This window comes from Anas platyrhynchos, chromosome 2 (assembly GCF_047663525.1).
Source record: "Anas platyrhynchos isolate ZD024472 breed Pekin duck chromosome 2, IASCAAS_PekinDuck_T2T, whole genome shotgun sequence".
In the NCBI taxonomy this organism is placed as follows: Eukaryota; Metazoa; Chordata; class Aves; order Anseriformes; family Anatidae; genus Anas; species Anas platyrhynchos.
In genome coordinates this window covers 80,265,975-80,292,106 of record NC_092588.1, presented here as the reverse complement: position 1 = coordinate 80,292,106, position 26,132 = coordinate 80,265,975, and the positions used below count along the sequence as shown (strand labels likewise).

Below are 26,132 nucleotides of genomic sequence, written 5' to 3'. Positions count from 1 at the left end.
TTCTGAAGAAAAGCTTGAAAACATCGACTTCACAAGCCCCAAATCCTGGTTAGGCAGGCCCCTGAACTTTAGTCTCTCACTTGCAAGCCAGCCTCATGATTTCAGGGAACTCTGAACCTGAATTAGAGCTAACTACAGAAACATAGTTTTGAGGTAAACAAATTCATTGGCAGTTTCAGGTCAAATTAAGCAAATACTTTCTCCCTAAGGCAAAAATGGCTATTTCCATTAAATTGTCAGCTCATTCCAACTTTCATTTTAGTTTGACTATTTCCTTTCAGAAGAAGAAATTTATAAAAAGGTAGAGCAAGCAAAGCTGTCCGTGCTGACTCTGGAATAACTTTTCTCCTGATGTTGTCAACCAACCACTGAGCAAGCCAGAAGCATCTCTTACTCACACCACTTTACTGCTGAGCGCAGGACGCTTAACTCTAGCAATACCCCACATTTTCTTTTTCTTTCCCAGCCTAGTGAAGGCAAAGGAGATAAATATACCCAAGCTATCAGCAATAGTTTCATAGCAGCATGTTTACAAAGAATCCTTCAGCCTTTTGGTTGTTGACTAAAAAAAAAAATTAGAAAAAAATAACAACACAGTATATTTTCATCAGACCAGTCACTTTGCATGATGTGACCAAATCCTGAAGAGGACTATATGTTTGAGGGGATTACTGTTTTTTAGAGGTGTTTCTTGCAGAAGAGCTAGAGGATCATCCTTTGGAAGGGCAGGTAGTTCAGTTCTTTCTAAAAAGGTCACTCATCTCAAGGGTCTCAAGAGTACATCCCAAAGTCACTAATAGCTTAAACACAGTATCAGAGAAGCTTCACCACATGCATCCAATGCATATTACCTGTAGCATCACACAGAACAGCCTTTCTGAACCAAAGATGCCACAGAGACTGTTGAAAGAAAGGGGAAAAGGCCAAAAGTCTGTTTTGACACTCTACTGGTGTTGCATTGGAAGATGCAGCCTAAGAAGAGATATATCTGTGCAGGACTGACACATATTCCAGTCAGCTAAGGTCTTTACACCGTTTTATTAAAACAGTGTCTGTGTGCCCTACAATAGTGCACAAAACACAGGAAATACCAATGCATACAGCCAAGGCGATGCCAGAAGAACCATGCTGACTCACACCACTTGAGGACTTGGCCAAGAGACAGAAATCAATGTGACAAGAGATGAGAGACGTACCTCTTTTCTACCGCCAAAACCAGTTCTCATTTAGGATGAGCTCTGGACCAGATCTGCACCGTGCCACAAGCTATAACATCCTTTGCTTTCCATCCAAAAGATTTTCAGTATCATTTCATTTACTGACATCATTGTTACTTTTTAGAGTTGGGTCAGTGTTGTTCTATCTTTAAGTGATTTCATTTGCCATGTATCTTTCATTCTAGTGATTATTCCTTTAAAAAGCAAACACTTTTATGAAAAGTCTATTTCTTTTTGCCGACCTCAGGAATTATCAAGATATTTTATTAAATCGAGACAAAAATAAAAAGTATTTCCTATTTAGAAAAAAAAATGGATTGGAAAAATCCTCTTCTGTTCTTGAAGTCATGCTGTGCTCTGTATTTTTAAGCAGTGAAACTTCTGCAGGTTTCTTTCACATTAACTTTGCAGAAGGCTTGCCAGAGTGAGGTCTTTGCCAACGAACAGGGTCCTTAAATGCTATGATGAGGAAAAAATTAATGTAATGATCAATACAAATAGTTAATGGCATTATTATTACTAACACCCACCGTGTTTGGCGTTGAGCTCTCATCCTTTAGAGCAGCTGCCTCCAAAGAGAGCTCTAAGAGAGCAGGGGCCAGCAGGTGGCACTCCAGAATACGAAGCCCTAAGCAGCAGGGCTGGCAGGACCAAAAACCCCGATCTGCTCGGCTGTGCCCCTGCCCTGCTTCAGCAGCCTCCAGGAGGTTTGGCTTGGATGAGCATCTCCACTTTCCCACTCCCAAAGAGGGGGGACAAACGCCCACGGCCTTGCCTTTTAGCACCCTAACACGACGCTGCTGCAAGGCATCGTGTCCAGAAGCGTAGGGAAAAGCGTCCAAAGTGCTGAGCTCACAACTTGCTCCCTAAGGGGAGATCTCCCTCAGGACAAGCTGAGTTTGCTTTTTTGTGTCGTGCATGTGAAAGTGGCAGCACTTAATCCTGCTTCCTACCGCTCTCCTGCACTCCTCCACACAAGGAGCAACCTCAGACACAGCTGACACAATGCTGCCTCGTACTGCTTTAAAACACCACCACCACCAAAAAACACACCCTAAAGACTGAGAAACCAGTTTCCCTTCTGTTTATTTTTAGCTATCCCCTACACATACATACCAGCCCCAGTGCTTGCCTGCATGGCTACGAGGCGGCTCTGCAGATGGCTCCTCGAGGCGCCGCCACGCTTCCCACCCTCCTCTCAGCCTGCTGCCTCCCCTCCTGCAGCACATTCAGCCAAGCTGACACTTCTTCCAATTAAACGCTGACTGGCAGGAAAGCCCCCGTCTGGTAGCCTCGTCAGCCGGGAGAAATAAATCCAGCTCAAAGAGCTGTGGCTCACCCGGTCTCTGCAACGCTCACCTAGCTTTAGGAGCCATCGCTTTGCTGTGCTCCTGGTTTGGAAACCTCCTCGTCCCTCTGTCTCCACTGAGAAAACACCGTGCAACTTCAAGGTGAAGGGAAGAGGTGCCCTTAAACCTAAGAAGAATGTGCTGTTCTCTTAGGAAATGAAATTGTAAAGACAGACTGGAAGCCAGTTGTTTTGCCCAACTCTGGGTATCAAGCATAGCAGTCGTTTTTTAGAAACATAATGAATCGATGCAGCTGACAAAGATGCGATTTCTACACCATCCTCCCCTGGAAATTTTAGTGTAAAACGTTAAAGGTCATACAAACTGGGTGGAAAAAAAAAGACTGCATTTTTATCACAAGTCCTTATGAATTACCAAAAAATCTATACAAATACTGAAAATGTAAAAATGAGTTGCTGCTTAAACTCTCCTTAAAGGCAAACTTGTACCATGGGATCCTTCTGCTTACGTGGAAACAGCAGGAAAGATCTCTCAGAAAGTAACTACCTTTCCTCTCCTGTACATGTCAGTGGACCACTGGCATTTTCCCCCACAAATTGACCCCAAATATAAATAGGCATAACACTGGGAAAAGTTTAAGGTCATCTCTGTGGGTATGAGCAATGCACAAAGCAGACAAAACCAGGCAAAGAAGGGTGTACTTCTTGCAGGTGAGGATCCACCAGCAATGCCACACGATATTCATTAGGGTTTTGGACATCGTTTACATCTCGAATTCCAAACCAAGTGCCCATGAGCCAGCAGTAAGCCATACCTTCCTTGTCATACGTCTTCCTTGTTGGTCGCTACCATTACCCAGCCGAAGCAGCTCAAGGTCTGTGCATCATACACGCTGCACAGAAGTTTGCTTGTTATGTGTTTTTCAACCAAGTTTCTCTTAGTACACAACAAAGGGCTGATGGCACGGAAAGAGGGATGGGACAACTGTCCTTGCTTACTCTGCCTTCCTAGCAGCCATCCCGATGTGGATTCGGTTCATAAAATATTCATACATGGAAAAGCAAGTCATGAAGCATAACTGTAACCCATACCAATTTTAACCACCGAGCAGCAATGAAGCGTGTAACTGTCTGCTGATTATCATGAGACATCCGAAATATTTCCAAGTTAGCAAGCGCTGCAGTTGCTGCTGTAAGAACTCGCCCGGCTCCCCTGTTTCCATGGCTCTCCCTGAGCAGATGCAAGCTCTGCTCCACGTCCCATATAAGAGCGGAGGTGCAAAGCACAGGTGCCTAACTGCGAGTAGTACAACTGTAAGAATAGGGCCTAAGCTGAAGACCTGTTTTTTTAAAAAAAAAATCATTACATTTTTTCATTCCCTGATGTCAGACTGCATAAGCCCTCTGAAGAATGCAGTAAAGGTCACTGAAATGCACAGGCCCTCACTGAAGGAAAAAATCCTGGTGTATATTGTTTAAAATCACACAAAAGAAGTGAGCACCGGTGCCAGAAACTGATGATATTCTGATTTAAATCGCGTGTGTATAGGCTCCCGCCACCTCTGTGTCTCTCTTCATTTGGAAAAGCAACAGTTTTACAAACTTATTAAAGGACAAAGTTGTAGATCCTTATCGCTTCATTAAATTGCCAGTGCATGGTCTCTAATTTTTCTGTCCTTGTTTCATAACCACCCATTAACATAAAAAGATTAGAAATTCTCCAATGGACTGACCACAGAGCGAGTTTCAGCCAGCAGAGGAAAGTAACTCAAGCATTGGGAAAAAAATGAATCATTTTCCCCAAAATATGAAGGAGGCTTTTTGTTTGCTTTGTCTTAAAGATTTCTCCTACTTGAGCTAGAAGGGCTACAAGAGTGAAGTTCCTGTAGTTGTGAGGACTTATTTCCACTGCCCTCCACCAACCACTCATTTTTTGGGTCATGCTGGCTCCAAACAACAAATAAGGAAGAAAGCAATGTCACAAAAACGCAACCTTTCTTTAAATAACTCCTCATTATCAAGATGAGACCATCAGCAGCCCTCTATCTCACTCCTCCTTGCGCCAAGCACGTGGCAGCATCAGAAGTGAGATGATACAGACTATAAATCAGGACTCCAAAGTGGAACTCAGCCTGAGGATTTCTCCGTAATCTATTTCTGAATACAGGCAGAATTTCCTCTTAAAATGCACATTTCCTTATATAAAAGGCTTTTCGGTGGCTTACTTTACCCATTTGCAAGCATGTTCAGGAACACCAGTATGATACCACAAATTCATTTGTTTTACATATGAAAATAACAACTTTATACGTGACAAGTAATCACATGGACTTTGCAAACAAGTTCTTTGAAGCCTCCCTTCTTTCAAGCTGCAAAACAGCCTGGATGCAGGCCTGGCAGCATTTCTTTGTGCCAGTGACCCCGACAAACGAACCAGTTGCACTGCGCTGGGCAAAACCTCTGCAAGTGGGAGCAAGCAGTCCCACTTGCAGCAAATGCAATGCATGTGACTGGCTCTGTTTGAGAAGAAAGTCTCAAAGAACAAGGAGGGTAAATCTCAAAACATTCAGCAAAAGCTTGCAAAAGAGGCAACCACTGGAATTTTTAAGACCACCTCAAAACCATCCTGACATGCCCTAGATTTCCTTATCTGTATTAAAATTCTCTTTAAATGCTATTACTTGTGTTTTCTGCAGATGTCACACAAACAGAGAGAGTGGCAGCTTCCAAGAGGTTGTAAGCTGAAAGACAGAAGTCACTGTGAAATTGCGAGAACGAAAAGACTGAGTTTCTGTACCCCTGAAGCCTTCCTAGAGGGTCATCTTTCTGAAGGGGAGTTTCTAATAGGCCAACCATAACAGCAGTAAGTGTCCTTGTAAAAACAGCTGGCTGCTTACCAAAGGCAAGTTTGGGAGCAACGCTTCTTCACTAATTTCTTACCAATTGGCTATTACTGCCCAGCTTTTACATTCTTGAGACCCTGAAACTTCATATACTGCCACGCTGCCTACTCTGATTAAATAGACTATTTAATCAGTGGGCTGCAATTGATGCAACCCCAATATTTTTGTTGATTTCTATTTGGGTAGGTAATCTACCTTGTTAAAAGCAAAATCTCTAGCCTGGAGTATATTTTATGCCCATTCCCTCTGCCAGTTTCATTCAATTGCACACACAGAAACATTTATGCCAGACCAGCAGGAGTCTCTTCGGGTAAATCAAATCAAATCCTTGCTCTATGCTGACCTTAAAAGAAATTCCCGTATCCTAGTATCACATTTATTATTGCAAGGCAAGCCCCTAAAAATGGTATTGTACTCTTGAAAATTATGACAAGATTCTGATTTAAAGCAAGATCAGTCAACAGTGAGTTTCAGTGGAAAGGCAGATTTTCAAATGAATGCCTCATGAAGGAAGTGAAATGAACAGCTATGTTACCTGTACAAAGGGGCACGCTGCCTCTTCACTAAACAGAAGAAATTTGGCAACCGGTTTTTAGATCTGTGTAACACTGCCCATAACAGCTCAAGGTCTTTACATACAGGATAACCCACGACCCCATTCAGCAACAGAGTGGATTTCCTAGCAGATTATATCTGCCACAGCCACAATGGGCAACTCAGTGTGAACAGAAGAGATGCAAGTCAGCCACAAAGTCAAGCCCAGAGGGAAGAATGGGAAGACAAAGCATGCCAATGACTTCCCATGGGAGATGGTGCTAGCATTCCTAACCCTAAGTGTTCCATCTGATTTTTCAGTTCAAGGAGATTTGTTTCTTTTCCCTCCCCATAAAATAAACCAATGAACTTTTGGACAAAATTTGGATGCAGTAAAGATTTCTGGAAAGCAACACAGGATGAAATCTTCAAACTAGTTGTAAAGCTAATGGAAGAGGCAAAGAGCTTCACCCTTTTGCTGCTCAGAAGCTGAGGAGGAGGGGTTTTCCTGCTCCAGGAACATCCTTGAGGCTACATACCATCACATCCTTAACTCCACCTTTTGTCATACAACTCTTACCATTTTTAATTCAAAAGAATGCTTCTACACAGGATGGGACCTTTAAACCCCTATTCACCCCCCCAAAAAAAGAAAAAGGTTTTAGCTAGGTTGCACCAGCCTGAGAGGTGCCCCAGTGCCTGACACTGAAGTGAAACAAAATTAAGAGGGGATCATGGCTTCTGGATTCTGCAAGCACCCCATTTCCTTCCACCGCTAAAATCTCATCCTGGAGTTAGAATATAGATGGGTCAGGGCTTAGCAAGGATACAAGGCCAAAATGCAGTTCCTCATTAAACACAGAGAAGTGGTCCCTTTCATCATCGCCAAATCCCAATGCAACTTACTACAATGAAAGAAAGGTTCAGAGAATTAGGTACCGGCAACCCAGCCTGATGAGAAACCTCATTATTTCAACACAGCTCAATAATCTGAAGCATCAGCAGTGTCGACTACCTGCTCTCTTCAATGGTCCATTGTTCTCCTCCTCACTCCTGGGAAAAAAGAAAAAAAGAAAAAAAAAAAGAGAGAGAGAAAGAGAGAGAAAGAAAAAGAAAGAAGCTATTCTCAGTTTTAGTACCACTGACTGAGCAGTCAGTGACCAGCATGGGGCTGATACAGGACTGGCTCACCCACCTAAAGGGACTGTTTTATAAACTGCAGCAATATCTCCAAGAGAGGTGGCCAGTACTTGCCCTACCCAAGGCAGAACCTCAGACAGAACAACACCAACAACAAAAATACAAGCAAAAAATACATTTGGACCAACTCCTTTCTGACAATCCCTGCAATAGTCTTAACAGCCATGTTACACCTCCATCAGTTAAAAAACACAATTAAATAAAAAAACAGGGGAGAATAAATAAAAGCTTACAGACGCATAGTTACAATACTGGGTCTGTGATCTGTAATTCAGCAAGCACTCAAATAAGAGTCATACACTGGGAAATAGCATCTGAAGTATTAATACTGCCATTACTGGATGTCTGCTTTACCTGCACCAGGAAAATCTAAGCTGGCCTAAGTTTAGCGTCAAATATTTACTCAGTCCAAGTTAATCTTCGTGCAACAGAGCCAGGACTTCCCCAAGCCACGTGCCCCAGGCAGATTCAGCAAACCCACGCAAGAACCTGGGTATACTCATCACAGAAGGAAACTTTCATTCACCACGGATGAGCCTGACAAAATAATAATACTCTTCTCCCAGATGAATGTTAAGTACCGGCAATTTCAGCAGCTCAGCAGAGCTCTGCCAATGCCTCCTGCTGAACCCATTCTACTTTGAAGTGCATAATTCAATATTCAGGTCAAAAAGGAAAAGTGAGTGTGAGGGGAAGAGAGAGATCTGGGTTCCTGTCCCTGTTCCAATGAAAGTTTAATTATTTTATATTAAAAATTCATTTGGAGAAGGGCTGGAATCCAGGCAGCCTAATGCCTTTACCTACAGAGAAAAAGAACCGTGACCAAATGCTGCCAGGGGTAGGAGCACAGCCCTGCCTTCCTGTGGGTGAGCACCACACCTCGCCCAGAGCAACCCTCTCTCTTGCATTGCTTGCATCTGGGAAGGTACCTAACTCTGGGAAGGAGTGAAAAAGAGCAGTTCAGCATCTTCTGGAGATGGGGAAGGGGAAACCTCATCAAGGTGTATACATATCTGAGGGGAGGGTGTCAAGAGGACGGAGCCCATCTCTTTTCAGTTGTGCCCAGTGACAGGATGAGAGGCGATGGGCACAAACTGAAGCACAGGAGGTTCTGGCTGAATATGAGGGGGCACTTCTTTACTGTGAGGGTGACAGAGCACTGGGACAGGTCGCCCAGAGAGGCTGTGGAGTCTCCTTCTCTGGAGATATCCAAAACCCGCCTGGATGCCATCCTGCACAGCGTGCTCTGGGTGATCCTGCTCAGCAAGGGGGTTGGACTAGATGATCTCTGGAGGTCCCTGCCAACCTCGTCCGTACTGTGATTCTGTGGCTTTTCAAAAACCTGAAGCTGTGTGATTCATGTTATGAATGAGAACCAGCCCAACAGAGCTCAGTTTGGAGCACCAAATACTGCACCCTACAGTCAGCTGAAAGAAGCCGAGGGGGTTCAAAAGCTTGAAATGCTTTTTGTATTTCAAAAGCAGAAGAAAAAAGCCAGCACATAAATCATAAAGCGGGGCAACCTGGCAGATCTTCCTGCCAGTGGACACGACTCTCCTGAACAGCCATGCCACCACAGGGAGGCCAAGGAGGGCGGGTGGCAGGAGCTGCTCGTGCCATGCCAACAGGAAAGCCACCACCTTGGCCTTCCCTCTGCCCGGCAGTGAGAGGAGCTGGGATGGGGCTCACTTGGCCTCCAGGCCTGGCATGGTGACAGCATGGCCCTGCCACAGCTGTGGGTAGGCCTGGGAGAGGGCCCGCCCTACAGACAGCTACCTCCACCTCGTCCCCAAACACGTGTCTGTCTGCAGCGGACATAACTAAAACCTTTTTGAAATAAGCTGCAGACTTTCGTGGTTTTGGTTTGCTTCTTTAACTAGTCCTTGTTCAGCTACTGGCAGCAGCACTGCCTTCAGCAGAAGCTGCCCATAAAGGCCGGCCTCCCGGAGGGTGCTCCCCAAGCGACACAAGGGCAGACAGGAGGGGCATTTCCACTTCCAGAAGGAGGTGAAGTCCTACCGAGTATTTGATCCAGACTCGAAGCTGTTTTCAGCAGTCAGTTGGAAGTTAAATAACTATGCTGCTTAAAGAAACCTAACAATTATGTTTCCACCCCTCACCCCCCCAGCAACTACTGCTGTTGTGACAATATTCATCTTGTCCGTGATGACTATTATCTGCTGTATAAATATTGATGGTCTGAGTAATTGCTGTTCTGTACATATGCGTCTCACAGATATGAATTTCTCTGCCTGAAGTAGGCTGCTGACAAAGTGCTTTTCTCCTTTTGCACGGCAAGGAAACATTATTGGAGGTGCCACCGAGACTCGTTAGACCTGGGGGGGGCGAAAAAAGCAACGAGTAGGAACAGCCTTTGGAGAAAGGGAATGAAATCGTGTTTGCCTGGGCTGGGAAGGCTGAAGAGTCCCAAAGAATAACAAGCTAGCTGTGCTGGCATTCAGGCAGTGTGAGTTCAGCTCTGGCTGTGCCAACACCAGGCACTGCTCAAAGGGAAGGAGCTGTGCCCGTGCCGTACCCAGCCAGTGGCTCAGTGATGATGGAGGTGCTCTTTCTGGATTTTGCCTCTGGACTCCAGACAACAGCACGTGAGAGACGAAGGCCTTTCTTAGCAGCCACAGACTTTCTAGGAAATAAAACACGGAGTCTGAACCCTGATAAAATCACATCCCTGGAATTACAGGTGGAGAGATGAAGATTTTTTTTCAGCCATGGCAAGGTTTGCACTGAGTTTCCGTGTAGCGTTACTCTGTTTGTAAGGTCTCCACCCACCCTTCACAGTATCTGGAAGCTAACACTGGACAAGGATGTTTTTTTTTTTTTTTAAAAAAAAAAAAAAAAAAAGTTATTTTCTAACTTACATCTGCTACAGAAATTTAGGCGAAGCTAAAAATCGGCCTGATTTACACGTGATAGGGAAGGACTGTGTTGCTGTAGATTAGGGAGGGGGCAGATAGGATGCAGAAAGTAGTGAAAGAAAAAAAAACACAGAGCTCCCTACAGGAGCTGGAGGCCAGGGCAGGAACAAGAGGAAACGCGGTGGATGGGGACAGGGAACGAGCAGGAAACAAAGGCGAACACAGATAAGGTGTGAGCAAAGTTTGGAGTGCCTGGAGGTGGAGAGGGAGGACTTGATGTTTGTTATGAGCAAAAGCAATAGTCTGGAAGCCTTACCTTCTTTGTTGCCCTGTTCAAACAATTACATAATATGCCATTATACCTAATCACTGCTGCCACTAATTTATATATACATATTACGTGCAGATGAACAGACTCGATGCAAGTATTTGCTGCACATTGACACGTCTTCTCTCTGTGACACTCACAATTGCTCAATGCAATAACACCCCTACCACTTGCTGCAGTTTCCTTCCCCCCCTTTCCCTCATAATTTAAACAGTGCTTTGGGGATTAATATGTTCGAGTCCTTAATGACAGCTGCTGTACATCTCGGAAGGTTGAAGGGAAGTCGCTTCCAGCAGAAAATGAAAGGTTGAACTCCTACCAGTAACCCTGGGCACGCTTAACTAATACTAAGCCACATAACATAACCTAATTAGTACAACAGGTCCTTAAAAAAAAAAAAAAAAAAAAAAAAAACAACACTGCATGACCTCATTGCCAGTTCTTACACTGAGTCATTGTGGAAACCAGTTGAAACAGAGCCCTGCCTGGTTCTCTGTCAAAACAGTGCTCTGCCCTGACCGAACAACTGGGTCTGGCTGCAACAACCAGGTAAACCCCAACCTCTTTGCTCTTGTCTCGTCACCCCCGTTCTGATTTTAAGGTGAGACACAGCCTGGTGGCCTCCAGCAGGTATCCAGCCTTACCTCAGTGGCCCCCTACAGCTGCTTTTCCCAGTTGCTTTGCCTGGACGCAGATTAGCTGTAACGTAATCTGCACACACTCAGAATGCTCCACTGCTAATGCAGATTATTTCGCATGCACACACAAAATGCGGGTGGGCCACGCAACGAACTGTCCAATTCACAAGCACAAACACTTGGTACTCGCAAGCTTTTACATGCGTTTTAATTTGAACGCAATGAAGTGTACCCACAACTTTGAAAGTCCTGTTAAAACACCGTTAAAAGCATGACTCAAATCTTAAATGCTCACATTCCTGAGCCACTAAAAAGTGAAATCAAATTTCCATCCAATAATGCTCTATCTTCACGGTTATTAATCCCACGCTTTGCTCTAAAATCACCACGACTTGATTTTGCTAAATCTATGCCCATTCAACGTACCTTACCCCATCAATCCGAAGCGTGGAGAAATCCGACCTCAGAGCACCACAGCCGCATCGCCAAGTTTCCTCGGAGAGGATGCAGCCGTACTTGCAAAACTGCAGCTTTAGCAGCTCACTGTGTCTGCTGCGAGAGATTAGCTAATTTCATCACATCTGTGCCAAAATTGCTATGTCCACAGACACAAATGCTTTGCTGGGTTCATACCCTGATAAAGTATCCCTCGTGGAGATGTGAAAATGCAATTTCGCTATAAAAATAAATGCAGTGGAGTTAATCATTTCTTGTACTGGCCACATGGCCATCTGTTTTCATTGCTTCCAAACATCCACTGCGCTCTCCAGACTCAGGAAGCCAACGACACGTGGGCTGCAAGACCCTGCTTCTCCTGGCTCTCTCCTGACTTGCAGCAGCCTTCCTGGGGAGAGCAGGGGTTGCAAGGCAAGTGCAGGTGCCTCCCAGAGGCTGAGCACCCTCTCCTCAGCAGTAAGGGCAGGCTGGTGCTACGTTTGCCTTCTGCTGCTGCTGTGAGATCCATAAGCGGGCCATAGAGCTGCAGCCGAGGCTCACTGAAGCAGGGATTTGAGCCACGATGCAGGAAGGCTTGACCACACGTGTGCATCCTCACAGTGAGTGGCACACAGATTTGGGCAGTGCAGCACACCCGCCAGCCACTCCCTCGGCTGCAGATCAATTATTTTGCACCAGCTTTTCACGGGGAGAGATTTCGCCAATACCTGGAGTTCTGCGCTTTAACGAGCTAGAAAGCGCAGCCAAAAGACTGACGGAAAGCGTGGGCGCTAATCAAATTTATTTACATTATGTACTCCTGAAACAAACTACCAGGCCCCAAATACATCACCCGATAAATCAAAGAAACCTAAATAAGCAGTTTGAGATTCCAAGCAATCTCCCGAAATTGCTACTCCGACAAAGCTTTATTTCAGCTTGCTGGTTGCAAAAGGTGCCAGCAATCTCAGAGCAGGAGCTGAACAAGTAATACAATACCACTCAAGCATTTGTTTGCTTACCAAGGAAACGTGTTTAGCGGTTTTCTTTTACACGGCACTATAGAACTGCAACTTGTATTTTATTCTGCTCATTCTTTTCAGTCCCCGAGTGGCTTACACTGTTTTCTTCCTCAGCTAGTGCCTAGATGACTCCCAGTTTTCACTTCAGGAATATTTCCTCAAGCTCCAGAGAGCCTGAGCACATACATCCTGACGCATTTCCCAGGTGCACTCCCGCCGATTCGCAGTACTCTTTTCAGATGAAGCTGGTCCTCAATAACTTCAGAAACGTGTTTTAATAAGGCCAGCGCTGGAAGTAGGTTTCTGCCTGCTCGTGAGGCTCTGCACAGAGAGCACCGATGGGATTCGCTCTTTTGGATCACTTTCATCAGCAGCCTCCTGCTCAGAGGAGGTCATAAAACACTGCCAGGAACCAGATGTAAAGATGGATGCACTGAAGAAGTAAAACAAACAAAAACCCAACCAAAGCAACTGTGCCCTTCTCTCCCCAGCCTCCTCCCACTTTTATTTCTTCTCGCCTGCACATCAGTGGCAAGAACAGAAAATAAAATGACAACGTGGTCGTAGAGACACTTAACCCACAACCTCCTGACAGCTTTTGAGCTTTTCTAAGTCCTGTTATGGGCTTTTCCCTTGGAAAACAGGCATTTATTTAATACAGAGGCTCACTATTTCGGTCATATTTGACATTACTGAAGCATTTGAAGATAGTTTCACTCACCTAAGATGCCTGCATGTGTTTCTCAGCACCCTCTCCCCTGCATCCGCTGAAATAAAGTGGATCTGCGTGTTACCCTGCCTGATGTGATTTGTGCGAGGGAGAAGCTGCCGCATCTCAAGAGCATGTAGCATATCACACCGGTGACTCCAGAGCTTGCAGAGCTCTGCAAGTTGCTACTAAAACCATTTTTTCCATAACTGTAATTTTTCATAAACCAGTGATTTTCACTGGCTTTTTTTTGCTAAGTTAAAAATTTTCACTCACTTTAGTTTATCCTCTGTACATACAAGTGTGAGCATGCACACAAAGCTTTCCCTTCAATCTTTTCACTTTCCTTGTTTTGCCACTAAAAGAAACAGAAGAAAGCGGGCGAGAGAAGGGAGCAGATGAGAGTTGTCTTTTCGCATTTTGCTTTTAAAATAAAGAATAGTCAAAATACATTTTTGTGCAAGCTTCCTGGTTTGGAAAAGGCCTTTTACATTTGAAGCAACTCAGCCAGGTGAATACGTGTCAAAGGCTGAGAACAAACAGCTTTCAGACCACAGGGCTCGGCCCTTTGATTTCACTTGTAAAAATGAAGATGTTTCTCTGCAAAGGCAGCTCACCAGCAGTTCTGAGACGTTCAGAGGTCTCTGATGAGAGCCACGAACGCCGTCTACTAATCACCTCCTCGCTAATGCAAATAACCATCTCAGCCTCTCATCAGGCATCTCTCAGGCTTAACCAGCGTGCCCTCAGATCGCACAGCCCTGCGTGCACAAGTCCCAGAGGACTCATACTTGAGCCTAGGTCACCCATTCCCCAGCCACCAGCACAGGACACGAGCCTGTCTGTCCCCAGCCGGGCAGGGAAGGGCTGGATATGGAGAACAGAGCAAGGTGAGGGCAGCCTGGGGCCATCCCAACACTCCCCAAATCTGCAGCGTATGGTACGACCAAGTGCTTCCCCCCCCCGTGCTGTACCTACCTGTAAAGTGGGACACATGCCACGGTCTGACCCTTTCTTACAGTGCTTTGAAGCCACATCCACACAACGGCTTTCTTCGTGTCTTGAAAGGTGCCTCCTTCTCCCAGCTTCTGACTTGGAAGAAAGCGGGAGGAGATGAGGAAAAAAAAGGTTGATGCTTCCTCATCCTAACTAACTCACCTACGCAGGTGCTTTTCCAAATAAGCGCAATTAGGGCAAATTGCTCTGGGGTTGAGGAAATTCTGCAGAGTTTTCAATCCCAGAGGAAACCAGAATTGGATGGAGAACGTTTTGGCCCAAGTCTAGATGAAGCACAGTCCGGCAAACCTCCTGTCTGTGAGAAAACCTCACGCAGCACACAAACATCTGGGCTGTGTTTTCAAGCTGGCATTCATCAGTAGTTGGCTGCCTAGTGCCCCCCGCTCAGCCACATCCATCGTGCCCAAAACTGGGCTCGTTGTTCTTCAGTGCAACTGAAGGCAGAGCACCAGACTGAGGAAACCAGACTGGCACAGGCTTTTTTCTTTTAAACAGTGTATTGTCCACTCTACGGTAACGTCCTCGCCCAAAAAACGCCTGATCTGCCCTGCACCTTAGGAGCTGTCTGCTGAAAAAAGCCCAGACTGCAATTAAAACGCGGATTCCTTTTAAGTTTCACTTCCCTCTGCAATTTTATAATCGTCTCATCCATCAATTCTGAAAGAATATTAATCCTGGCATCAGCTGGCTCTCCACCTCTTCTGCTGAGCCAGCTTTCTCAAAGCCCTGTCCGTGCCTCTCAGCATCCAACCAACCACAGATGCTGTGAGGAAGAGGAGAGGGGGAGGCAGAGCCGGAGGGGGACAGCAAAGCCCTCAGAGCTCATACAGCACAGGGCCACCCCGCAAAGCAGCAGCCTCTGTCCCCAGAGAGCTACAGTGCCTGAAGATTTGCCCAGATATATTTACCTCGGGTACTACCAGGTCAGTCTGGCCTGTTCCAAGACCAGATTCTGCTGGCAACTGTTATTTGAAGCTCTGAAAGGACACTGACTGCAAACTGGCCAGCAGAATGAAACATGGGCTGAAGAGCACCTCACTGCTTGCTGGGACCACACACGTCTCCTCCGGGAAGTGCCTGAGTTTGCACCAACGTGTGCTTCAGCTGGAATCCCAGCCTCTGCAGCCTAATCTCAGAAAACTAACAAAAAGAAAGTCATTGGCCAGTCTTCCTCACTTTTCCACGAACTGATGCAATTTAAGTCTCATATTCAGCCCCATAAAGCAGCATATTCACCTAGGCTTGACTGTAGGATAAGTTATATGGCATCAGGTGAGACCCCATACACAGAACCACAGGAACAGAGCAGAAGGCAGCATGTTCTTTGGATATAAAGCCACTTCATAGAGCTGGCCTAAAGCAGCCACCTACCCACTGCCTGAGCTCAGGGGATGGCTACAGCAACAGCTCTGGGCGAGAAGTAAGGAAGACGAAACCCCCCAGATGAGCGAGGAGGCAGCAGAGCTCTGCCCACCCCATCCGCAGGTGGGATCTGGGGGTGTCCCCAGCACGGTGTTTGTCCCGCTCAGGGGACTACCAGCACCCAGAGCCAGCTGGCACAGGCTGCTAGCTCAAGGGTTAGAAATTAATGCTGCAGCCCCAAGGTCTAAGCCCTCTGGATGACTCTGGACGATTTGCTCTTTGCCTCCCTTCCCGAAGACGCGCACGGTGCCAGCATCCGAGGTGTCGCAAGAGCTTCCCCGCCCGGGAAGCCCCCCGGGAAGGAATTAACAGCACGGCTCGGCTCGAGCCTTGGGTGGGGTGTAAAAGAGGTGCCGAAAGTAAACAGGGGAGAGAAAATGAATTCTGCAGTAATTACCAAAAGAGGGGGGAAAAAAAAAATGTGAAAGGGAAAAAATGACGCAACGGTAGAATGAGAGATTGTATCATCATGCAGATGCGAAGGGGAGCCGCGCAACGTTAGTCCTGGCATTTCCTTGCCTTTGTCCGCTGGGTTTTGTAACCCCATTGTTCTCCTCGTGTCATTATTTTGTAAGTAATTCAGAACGCAACATAATTATGAGCTCATGTGTTTATATCTTCTCATCATTAATAAGGCGCGGAACAGCTAGCAGGCTGCTCCCAGCGTGACGGATGCCTCCAGCAGATGGCTGTGAATGATTCCTCTGCTTCCACCTCTGTCAGAGGTAAAGAGCAGGGAGGAGAGAGGGAGATTTCAGACTTGAACTTCGATTTCACACACAAACATTCGGGGATTTTGGGGTTGCTTCAGATGAGGACACCAGGACTGCTATCCATCAATCAGTGGCGCTGAAATGAATCATAACAGATCGGGCCTGAAAAGCAGGGGACGCAGCAGCTGATGCGCCTTGCCCAAGGTCAGAACGAAAGCTCCCCAGGCCTGGATCCCAAATAACCCGGCCAAGCTGCTGGATCCCTCCTCCCTCCCGCATTAAAACTGGTTTAAGTGCGACTCTTGCTGCTAACTGCAGGTCAGGGAAGGAGCCGATCACCTCCGGGCTGCGTTTGCTGGCGAATGCAGCCAACACGCAACTTTGGAGAGCGTGTCACAGAAAGCACAACTGCAAGCAGACACTACGGTCGTACGTGCTCATCCTGGAGGATAATTGTTATATTGTGCTTTGTGTTTTTTTTTTTAAAGTAAATTACCCTGTGCACCTCAGACTTCAGGCAACTCGCCAGCACGCTTCCCAGAGTCGGACGCGTCTGGCTCACCCTGCTTCATGAGGGAAAGCAGCTGCAACAGCAACAACCCGACTTGTTTCATTTGCAGACGATATTAGCTGGCAAGAGGCAGTGTGTCTGATGGCACACTCACCGCGTAGGCTTTGCGCTTGCAAAAAATAAAACTCTATTTGTCTTTGTACGCTCCTGTTTGTAAACACACACACACACACACACACGCACACACACACCCCACCTCCCTTTCTTTCAAGTAGTATCCCTGCTTCGTCTAGCAGGCGCTGGCAGCCCCTGTCACAACCTTTGCATGCTGCTGCTCCTAAGGAAGCAGCGGCGCTCGCCTCCTTCCCCGCCCTCAGACGCGGAGCTGCCGGGTCCTGCAGATTCAGCCAGCCAGGGCGCACAGCACGCTGACCACTCCAGCTCTCCCCAGCTCACGGGCGCTGTGCAGGCTCCACCGCGAAAACGTCTGTCTGGGTGGCAGCATCGCCGTCCTGTGCTTTTGGCAGGAGAGCCACTCTGCTTTAAAACCTACCAGAGAAAGGGCAGGTTGCTCTGCAGGGGCAATTCCTGCCACCAGAAGGAAGCAGTGGCCAGGACAGGTTGTCTGCACCTGAAGGGGGCGAAATGCCTTGGCAGGGCTGGAAGGAGAAGACCTGAGCTCGCAGAGCCCAGCACAGCAGCAGAAGCTACCTATTTGTGGAGGAAACAGCACCAGCACAGCAAGGAGGCAGCTCTGGACAGACCCCAAAACAGCTGTGGAATTTCTCCAGAAGCTCTGGGTGCTGTAAAGGGGAGGGAAGCCCGGCCCCCAGCCCACCCACCGGACAGAGGCAAAGCCTAAGACCAGGAGAGAATGTGAGGCATGCCAGGATCCCAGGCTTTGGAAATCCATTTCCCACATTCTCCCCACACACACAAAAAAGAGCGCTCGTGCCCCAGATCCACAACCTTTTACTCAGATTGCACACTGTTTCCTCAGCTGAACAACCACGCTCCAGCCAGCAGAACTTCGCGCCTGAGTAGCTGCTACTTGATGCTGAGAAGGGCTGCAGGGCTGACTGACAAATAAATACAGGTGGCAGTGTAAGACCACCCTTTTTAAAGGCTGGTGCCCTGCGCCAGGCCCCAAAGTCAATGGCTGTATGGGCAAAACCACAGATCACTGGGTCTTTGGTAGAGTCACATCAACATCACATGCATCCCTGCAGACCTGCATCCTCCAGGCACCATCAACTGATTGGGGTCATGGTCTGAAAAATATTTCACTGCCTTGGAAAACTTAATTCTGCTCGAAAAGATGGTTTGTGCATTTAGAAGTATAAGCCTCACCAGCTTTCTGAAGGACCTCAGATCTCCAACTAATCCCCCATAAAACTCCAGCAGAGGAGCACCACGGCTCCTACTTTGTAGGTATCGGTCCCAAGCAAGGTCAGCTCCTCTGTACCAAACCCAAACACAATATGGCATTTGTTCTGAGCACCATGCAGTAAAAAAAGATGTGCATTCACACCCTGGAAAGCTTACAGTAGGCAGCCCTGAGCTTAAAACCCTTGCACGCCAGCTTGCTTATGCATACCCCTGAATTTCACCGGGACTAGAGGTAAAACCACGCTGAAGCCTCCATCAGGCTGTGGCTGCTGGAGATCCTGCTCCGCTTCACCAAAGGGTCAAAGCGAGAGCCCTGAAGCGGAGCCAGAATCAGGTAGAGGAACATACCCCGGGATTTTGGCACGGCTGGAGGCCCGGGTGAGTCAGTCGGGGAAGGGAGACAAGCGCCCAGAAGCTGCTACCTGCCAGCTCCCTGCACGCTCTGCTGAGCCAGAGCGCATCTCTGGGCGAGCGGCTCATCCCCAGTCAGTGCCCGTACACGTGTAATTTAAAGGCATTAATTAAGGCCAAAATAACACCTCCTGTCCTGCTGGCATTTCTGACCTGGGTGTAATCTCATTGTCACCGCCACCGCTTCCGAGGAGACTTTGCGATGCGCACAAAACTTCCATCAGGTGTTCCCCACACAACTTCCCCCCGCTCTCCCCAAAACAAGCAGCAGAAAAACAAACATTTTCTTTTTCTTTTTTTTTCCCATTTGTCTTTGCATACCTGGCAGGCTGTCCAAACCCTCCGACAGACGTTACAGGTTTGAACCAGCGATTTCGGCTTTTTAGCTCTACTGCCAACAAAAGCATGTGCACGGAGGGAATTTTCTGCAGAGCCCCGTGCTGACGATACACCGGTGACACTGATGGTCCCAAATTGTCCCGACCCCATAAGCCTCCGCCAGCGTTACTTTTACATGTCACCTTTCGTGCAATTAACAAGAAGCTCATTGCAATCCGAGGACCCACGAGCAGGGGAAGCGCAGCGTGCACAGCCCAGCCGGCGGGACCTTACCATCAGCCCAATTTGCTTTGTTCTCCCTGCTGGCTCTCCTCACACCCCTACCACAAGCACCCGGCTGTGCAGGCACATCCCCAGCCCCGAAACCTCGGCACAAAGCGCCGGGCTCAGGGATGCCGCCAGCCCTCGGCTCGACCCCGGTAAAAGGCAGCAGCATCGGCGGCAGCAGCAGCAGCATCTCCCTCCCGGCTGCTGCAAACTCCGAGCCGCTGCGAGCGTGCTTTTCGCATTGCATTTTCCTAAAAATAATAATAATAATTAAAAAAAAAAAAAAAAAGCGAATGTGTTTTACCTGCCGCCCAGCCGCTGCGGGTGTCTCCGGCGGCCGCCAGCCCCGTCCTGCCGGCGGCGGGGCCGGTTACGAAACGCCCCGGCCGGCCCCGCGGAGCGGCGGCAGCGGGAGGAGCGGCGGGGGCGAGGCGCCCACCCCGCCCAGCACAGCCCAGCCCAGCCCGGCACAGCCCAGCCCGGCCCGGCCCGGCCCCGGCACGGCACAGCCCGGCCCCCGCCGCCGCCGCCGCCGCCGCCGCCTCTCTCCGTGCCCGGCTCGCTCCCACCCCACCGACCTTGCCCGCTGTCGGCCCCCACAGCGCCGCCCCCCGGCCCCGCTCCTCAGATGGCGGCGGGGCCGCCCCCGGCACGGCCGCTGAGGCGCTGGGGACAGAAGCAGTAGGGTTGGGAGATCCCGGATCACCTAATCCAGCCACCCCCCCACCACCGCTGTCAGCACTAACCCATAGGAAGAACTTCTTTACCGAGAGGGTTGTGAGGCATTGGAACGGGCTGCCCAGGGAGGTGGTGGAGTCACCATCCCTGGAGGTCTTTAAAAGACGTTTAGATGTAGAGCTTAGGGATATGGTTTAGTGGGGACTGTTAGTGTTAGGTCAGAGGTTGGACTCGATGATCTTGAGGTCTCTTCCAACCTAGAAATTCTGTGATTCTGTGTAAACTGTGAGGGTGCCCCCCCCAGCTCCTGCAAGAGCCAGCCTTGTTCTGGGCAAGCAGCTGCCCCTCGTGTGAGAGCAGCGTGGTGCCACAGCTCCGCACTGAATATGTTTGTTGTGACGGAGAGAGACCTCCATAATCAGCAAAACAAACAATTTTCACCAAAGTCCGTGAGCTTTCTTCCCCTTCTCCCCGCTCTCCTCTGCAAGGGGCTAATTGCTGAGCTGGGTCTTAAGCCAGGCTACCACGGGGGAGAGATGATAGTGCACTCACTAGTACAGCTGCAGGTCCTGCCATAAATATTGAAAACTCAATTACCAGTCTCCGTATGAGCATTCAAAACAGATTTGCAGATCCCACTGTGTTTCTCGGATCAAAGCTTTCTCATCAAATAATTGAGAGAAGGCTGGGGAAGGCAAGGAGGCCAAATTCCCCTCAATCACGTCTGCCCCCAAAGTATCAGTCATTTCCATCTCTGACTTCTCACGACGTATTCACACCGCAAACATTTCAGCACGTGCAGCTGGCTTTCGTTTCTCCACGAGAGGCTGGAAGGACAGCACAAATTTCACTGCTGTTCCCCCTCTGCGCCCAGCTGCTCAGGACGCAGCCTGCGAAATGGCGGCCATGGGGGCACAGGCTTCACTGCGGGCCTGGGCGCTCGGCCGCAGCCGTGTTGCCAACTCGGGGGACTGCTTTGGGGGTTGTTTTCACAGTTATGGAGACCCTCAGGGTGAATTTGCACCACATATTTGTATAACATCACGGTTTTTGAACAGACACCTCACGTTTTGGAGGTGAAGCTCCATGGATGCCTCTGTGTGCCAAGTCCCTGCCCTTGCCCAGGCCAGTTCCCCCTTTCCTCCTTAGAAAGCAAGTGAAGTAGTAGCACAGTACCAGATCTCCATGGTCACAGGAAAGGAAAATTCATCACAAAATGAAAACAAACATCTGACTAATCACCGGCCAGCACGGCCACAAGTGATGTCCACCAGAGAGGCCAGGGACTGTACAGATGTAGAGAAAGATAACCCACTAGCCCGGGCGGAACCCACGAGGCAGTGCTGGAGAGCACGGTGACTTTGTTAATTACATTACCACTGCGGCTACTGTGCTTTTATCATTGCAGCAGAGTTCAGAGAGTCCTGCTGAGAGCGGGACACCCCCTACACCCCCATCTGGGTTAAACGTATGGCAGAAAACCGAGAAGTTGTGCACCGGCACACAAACATGTGCTCCTGGTCCTGGAGGGGCCGGTGTGTGTGCTGAGATTTTAGCATCTGACTCCCTCTGCTGAACGCGATTAAAGTTTACGTACGCGCACAGCTCCTCGCAGAAGTGCTGCCAAATAGATACAAGAGACAAAGAAAAGGAGAAGGGAAGTATAATTACTCCCAGGAGGATTCTTGCGTTGCTGCTGTCATCCCCCAGGCTGCACCTGTTATGAGAATAAGAGTCTTTAAATCTCTAGGGAAGAAATCTTGAAAAGTTCTCAGCAATAGCACAGCCTCAGATTGCTCCACACAGTTTATTATTATAAACCTCTGTTCACAAGGACTCGGATTCGTAAAAGGCAGCGAGTTCTTTGGCACTGCCCTTTTCAGTGTGTACCTCATAAAAACTGCATAAAGGGGATCATCCAGTGCTGTGGGCACATGAGGACTGGAAGCAGCCCTGTGCTGTTTTCTGCTGCGAATTGGTACACTTACCCATTTGGCACTGAGGGACTTTTTTTTTTTTTTTTTTTTTTTTTTTCATCTACACGTTTCTATCAATTTTTATAAACAGATTATGTCAAACAGTCGATTCTGGCAAATTGCTCTAGATGTGTCCTCTCAAGTGCAGCTCAGATCGGTGAGGTGGGGTCCAGAGGAAATATTATTCACAGGAACAAATCCCTAGAAGTGCTGGGAACCCATAACAGAGGCAGCTAACTGCTGGCTTCTATGTTATGATCACCAGAGGGACCTCTAATAGGCCATATATTTGGAGGAGCTCAATGTCAAACTTTCAGCTCCAGGCAGGAGCAAGTCACCAAATAATCATAAAACTGAACTGGAGCTTGCAAGCATTTTAAAAATAATCAATACATGTGGGATTCATTCCCTTTAGTTTCTGAGCCCACAGCACAGACTTAAGTCATGTTCCCAAGGTTTATTCTGTTACTGAGAGGCCTAGGAACTTTTTTTAAGCCTAGTGTCCTAGAGAAACAGAGTTTATATCATCACAGTCTGTGTGTCTTCCTGTCTTCCTGTTTTCCTTCAGCAGCTTTTGAATCCATTGGCCAAACTGTCAGAGGAGGAGAAACCAGGGACAGTAATGCCTCATCCTTTTGTTTTTCTTTTTCTTTTTTTAATCACCAACAGGACGTAGGAAAGAAACATCTTTGAAAACCCCCTGAGTGAGAGGCAGAGAGAATTTGGCTGCTCTCCGGTCTGTCTGGCAGCCAGCAAGCACACGTGCATGAATAGCAGTATGTAACCAACCTTCACAGCATCCACTGCTCAGCTAATTTTGTCAGACTTCTATGGTCTCAGACCTCTGGGACCAATGGGGAAAAAAAAATCACACTTGCCATAAAATCACTGATGAATCAGGGTCTGTCAAACCTCACACCTTGCATGAAGGATTCGCTAAAGGGCATTGCCTAAAACTGCAAGGCAAAAGCACAGCCCACAAAGACCGAAAATGCATCTATCAGTAAAAGCAGTTCTGGCCCAACTGGTCACAGGTAATTATCACTCCTCACGTTGATACCCTGTGATAAAACTGCGATGAATATTTTGACTCATCAAAATCTGACAGGCTTGTACACATTCCCTTGTTCTCTTCCATAAAATATTGTTTTATTGCATGCTTTAAAATATTCAGCAGAGTGAGTATTTTTACGGACTGCTAACCTGAAAACAGGCATGTAAAAAGGCTGCATACTCACAGCAACACAGCTTATGAAATTGCTTGGAGCTCCCCCACCCCCTCAAAAATACAATCTCTCCAGATAAGAGTAGAGTCTTCACTCTGCTAACACTACAGGCTTCCAGCTGGAGAAGATGGGTAATCTGCTTAGCAGAGAAGGGCAACAAAACAAGGAAACTGTATTCATCTGTATCACAGGATCATCACAAAATAACTTGGATTTTACAATGTATCCCATAGTCCAGTTTTTGTCCTCGGTTTACACTCAGAAATTTGGCCAATAGTCTACTCCTCTGCTGGTTTGAAAGCATTCATCTATTATCTATAGCCTTAAAAAGGAAGGTGCATCAGCATCTTTAGGTACAAAACTTAGGGAAGTTGCTCCTTCGGTATCCATCAGCTGCCTTTATAATCAGAGGAGATACGTCGCAGGAGGTGATTCAGAGCAGGAGACCAGCCTGGATTCTCTGAGTCACCTCCTGCCTGGACTAATCTCCCTCCGAAGACGAGATAGGGGAAAAAGCTTCCTGAATTGAAGTGCCCAAAGACTGGCAGCGTAAATAGCCCCCTGAGGCTCCCAATCCGTGAGAACACATCGGCAGAGCATGGCTGAGGCCAGAAGGGACCTCTGGAGATCCTCCTGCCCAACCTCCTGCTCAAATCAGGGTCAGCCACAGCAGGGTGCTCAGGGATGTCTCCTGCTGGATTTTGGATATTTACTGCCAGAGCACAGTGCTGGATAAACACACCAGTGGTGCTATCACTGAGGTTACTCTCTACAGTCCTGGATATTGTCTTTGCTGCGGCAGCTGTCAAGAAATGAAAGAGAAAAAAACAGTTTCGGAGCTCTGGCAATTATCTGCTGAGCTGCGCTTTCATCTCTCCTTGCCCCATCACTAGGCGATGCTTAGACAAATACACTGATATGAATCAAATCTTGAGTCTTCGTTTCTTACCGTACATCAATACAGAATCATGACTGTATCCTCTCAATAATTAATAGTGCGCTGTATATTAAAAAAAAAAAAAAGAAAAAAAGAAAAAAGAAAAGAGCAAACATCTGTGTGAAAAATATTCTCACATCAGTGAATTTCAATTACCAAAACTTGATGGTTTTTTAAAAAGCCTCTTCTGTTATCCAAAGCGGTGTTGAATTTGTTGCTGGGCATTATCTGTACCGAAAGCCCATTAGTCAGACAGCCCCTCATTCATCCATGGTAATTCACTGTCCTCCTCCGAGGTAGCTGAGCTTTAACAGCTAGACGTATATGAACGCAACACAAATAAATGGCACGGAGATATTTCATCATAATTTACGAAGTGCAAAAACTACTTCATTCACCGCTCGTGACTCCCATGCTAGGGCACTGTGACAGTCCTTTGGCACCAGCTCACAGGAGAATTGCTTTAGTTCGTCCTATGGCTGACTAAAAGCTCCATTGAAAGGAATGTTGAGGTAGCAAACGCAAGCGTGCAAAATTTTGGAAATGCCCAAAGCAAGCCTGATCCCCCTTGACATGATCGTACTCTTCAGCCACATGCGTGCATGCTGCTCTTCACCTGCTGCTGAGCTCCCCTTCTGCTCTGAGGGCCCTCGGTAGCACAACCCTGCCGCCACGCTCCCCACTGCTGACACGTCCATAGGCCACCACAGCTCTCCCTGTGCCCTCAGCCCCACTGGGCCTCTTTCCTCTCTTTGGCACAATCTCCCCAGTTTTCCTTGGCAAGCTCACCAAAGTGCTTTCCTTGGCACGCTTCCCCCCAGCTGTTTCCAGCACCCATTTCCCACCCCAGCTCCCAGACCAGGTTTCTTACAGTGCACATCTTCTCCACCCCCGGTCCCCAGCCCCAATCTTTCTGTGCTGCTTTTGCCCACCTATTTATGCCTCCTGCAGACATCAAGGCCAGGACGCTTCCTCCTCACGGTTTTGGGTCAAGGAGATAAATGTGGCAGAGCTGGTGTCCCTGTGCCTGTGCCAGCAGGCATGAAGAAGAGCACGGGCAGAAACCTCCTGCCGAGTCCCTGCAGCCACAGAGCAGAGCACTCTCTGAGCAGAAGAAACATCAGGCAGCTGCCAAACTTGCAAGCCTCCACCAGGTGTGTGCAAACTGCGATTTTCCAGGGGCTTATGACTTGGCTGAGTCCGGGTATTTTTCACGGGAGGTACAAAAGACACATGCTTGAAACCAGATTTTACACATGTCTTACAGCTGGCTTTCCCAAGTTCACGGCGTCCTCCATGAGAAGCTGTTCTGGGAAAAGCATTCCTAGAAAGAACAGCGAGAAACATCCCTCCAGAGGCAGGCTGAGGCAGTCATCTGGCACGGAAAATGCTAGCCTAAAAGGTTACGGTTTGAACAAATCGAAGAATATGGGAAAAATAAGATGGTGCAACTCAACTCAGACTATAATTAAAGCAAACCCAGTAGGAGAAAGGTTATTCTTTCTCTAACCTAACGCAAGTCCCATATATATTGCCCCTAGGCTAGTATGAGTCCACAGTTCACATCACAGGCCTTGAGAAGACGAAATTGCGCTGTGTAAACACCCCGCTTCATTATCACCAAACCACCCAGCCAATTTAGGGTGTTTTATGCCTCGTGACTGGTGTTATTAAGTCCTGGTTGCTACAGGCTGAACACCGGGCTCGTGTCCCACAGCGAAAGTCCAGCAGCCACCCAGGGAGCGAGCATGGCCCCGCCACCTCCTTTTAGGAGAAATTCAAGCGAGATGTAGCAGCCTGCGTGCTGATGCAGGCTTGTTTAAATAAACCTCTGCCTGACTGTGCCACCTCTCACGTGCAGGAGGAGCCACCTGGAAGCACGCTCAGCCGAGTAGCACTGCTCTCGAGGTGAAGAGTTAACAGGGTTGGGACCAAGGGCTGCAACCGCAGCGCTGAAGCTGAGGCACGCATGGGAAAACAAGCACGCTGGGGGGATTCGGTGTGCAGCGCTAGCATGGCAGCAGGGGAGGCACTTCAGCCCCACACTTCCTGGAAGTGACAGCATTTATAATGAG

At 47.9% G+C, this 26,132-nt stretch overlaps 1 protein-coding gene across 5 annotated transcripts in view; it reads right to left on the bottom strand.

Moving 5' to 3' along the window:
* RNF152 (ring finger protein 152) overlaps positions 1-25,150 on the bottom strand; it is a 40,639-nt gene extending 15,489 nt beyond the window's left edge. Inside the window, exons 1-2 of one of the 5 annotated variants that reach the window (XM_038174740.2) lie at positions 19,545-19,756; positions 14,150-14,263 (exon numbers count right to left, since the gene is read on the bottom strand). The gene's annotated coding sequence lies outside the window, so the exon portion shown is untranslated. Of the gene's footprint in view, positions 1-14,149; positions 14,264-17,387; positions 17,411-18,955; positions 18,978-19,544; positions 19,757-24,989 lie in introns of those variants that run through there. The other 4 variants (XM_038174736.2, XM_027451666.3, XM_072034994.1 and 1 more) reach the window with 4 other exon arrangements.
* Between the last annotated feature and the right edge of the window lie 982 nt (positions 25,151-26,132).